The 1,752-nt window shown below is 38.4% G+C and overlaps 1 non-coding gene across 1 annotated transcript; it reads left to right on the top strand.

The window, feature by feature from the left end:
- The first annotated feature begins 528 nt into the window (after positions 1 to 528).
- LOC115868424 lies at positions 529 to 718 on the top strand. The gene has a single exon (XR_004045591.1). It is a non-coding gene; the product is annotated as a U2 spliceosomal RNA (small nuclear RNA).
- The last annotated feature ends 1,034 nt before the right edge of the window (positions 719 to 1,752 follow it).

Genomic DNA, 1,752 nt, shown 5'->3' with positions numbered 1-1,752 from the left:
CTTTCCTTGGGACTTGAAAATAATTTATTCTTGCAGTGCATTCATATAGGAAGGTTTAAATGCTCTTTAGGAAAAACTAAATATATATTAGTTTCCCTGATAGCACAGAGAGTAAGTCCTTGACTGTTAACTGGCAGGTCAGTGTTTCAGAACCCACTGTTGCCCCAAGAAGAAAAGAAATGGTAGTCAATAGTCAATTCTCACAAAGACTTACAGCTTTGGGGACCCTAAGGGCAGATTTATTCAGTCCTATAGGGTCACTATATACTGTGATCAATATAATGACAATGGTCTTGTTGGTAGTGGTTGTGGTGGTGGTGATGCTTTAATACAATTCTAAATGCAAAACAGAGTCTAAACAGAGTACTGTATATAAAACTAAATTTCACATCTACTTAACCTAATCTAGAAATAAATTACATCTACGATTTTACTGACTGAAGAAACCAAACTCTACTTATTGATAGAATTTATAAAACTCTTGGTGCATCTTATTAAAGAACTTCAGTATTAGAAAATAAAATAGGCATCGCTTCTCAGCCTTTTGGCTAAGATCAAGTGTAGTATCTGTTCTTATCAGTTTAATATCTGATACATCCTCTATCTGAGGACAATATATTAAATGGATTTTTGGAATTAGGAGATAACTAGGAGTTTGCTCCGTTCATTCCATGCATCGACCTGGTATTGCAGTACCTCCAGGAATGGTGCAGTACCTCCAGGAACAGTGCACTCCCTCTGGGGAGAAAAGAAAAAAGACAAAAGAAAAGAAAATAGAATTAAAAGGAACTGATCTGACAAAGTAGAACAGAGTCTAGATGAACAGTTCTCAACCTCTGGGTCACGACCCCTTTGGGGGTCAAACGACCCTTTCACAGGTGTCTTAGGAACCAAGACACCACTCCTCTATCAGTCTCCAGGCAGGTCTGCCCACATGCAGATATGCCCACATACGAATACCCTGGGGTGATGACATCATCACGCTAAACCCATCACATACACCCCATACAAATACAGGTGTATGTGACAGGGTTGGGGCCATAATGTACGGATGTGGACCGGTCACACATATGTAGAGAGCAGCTACTGTGTACAGATCAGCTACTGTTTAGAAAGCAGCTGCTGTGTTGAAAGCAGCTACTGTGTTGAAAGTATCAGTATTGGAGGTAAAACGACACATCATGAATTATAATTACAGGGTAAATGTAAAATCATGTACCACAAAATCATCATAAATATATATATATTTAGATATCTTTACCATGAGAACTTTATCTGGATGCTGATTGTTTTTTTTATATTGTTGTAGTTGATGTGAATACCGCCCCCTTGTGATAGTAACAGGTATGTAAACCAAAACCAAAAACAACAGAGAATGAACTGTATTGACTGGTGGACTCGGGAAAGCCGGGCGACGCGTGGCAAGTACCACCAACAAAATGTAATAGTCATTGAAGCTTCATATTTGGTGGCGTTCAGAATCACCAGAGCTTTGAAACCTCACACCAGTGCTGAAAATTTACTGTTGCCAGTGGCCAAAGACATTGTTCGAGTTATGATCAGAGACAAATTTGTAGGAAATTGAGTGCAATTTCCTCATCTAATGATTTTGTCCCTGAAGAATAAATGACATGTCTGCTGATATTTTTGATCAGGTAACCCAGGAAATTAAATCTGCTCCACTTCCAATATTTAGAATCCAGCTTGATGAATCTATACACATTACAAACTGTTTACAGTACTGGTTTATAT

This window comes from Echinops telfairi, unplaced genomic scaffold (genome assembly GCF_000313985.2).
Source record: "Echinops telfairi isolate 266 unplaced genomic scaffold, ASM31398v2 ScPeMD7_9;HRSCAF=40, whole genome shotgun sequence".
NCBI classification, from domain to species: domain Eukaryota; kingdom Metazoa; phylum Chordata; class Mammalia; order Afrosoricida; family Tenrecidae; genus Echinops; species Echinops telfairi.
This window is presented reverse-complemented; position numbering and strand designations above follow the sequence as displayed.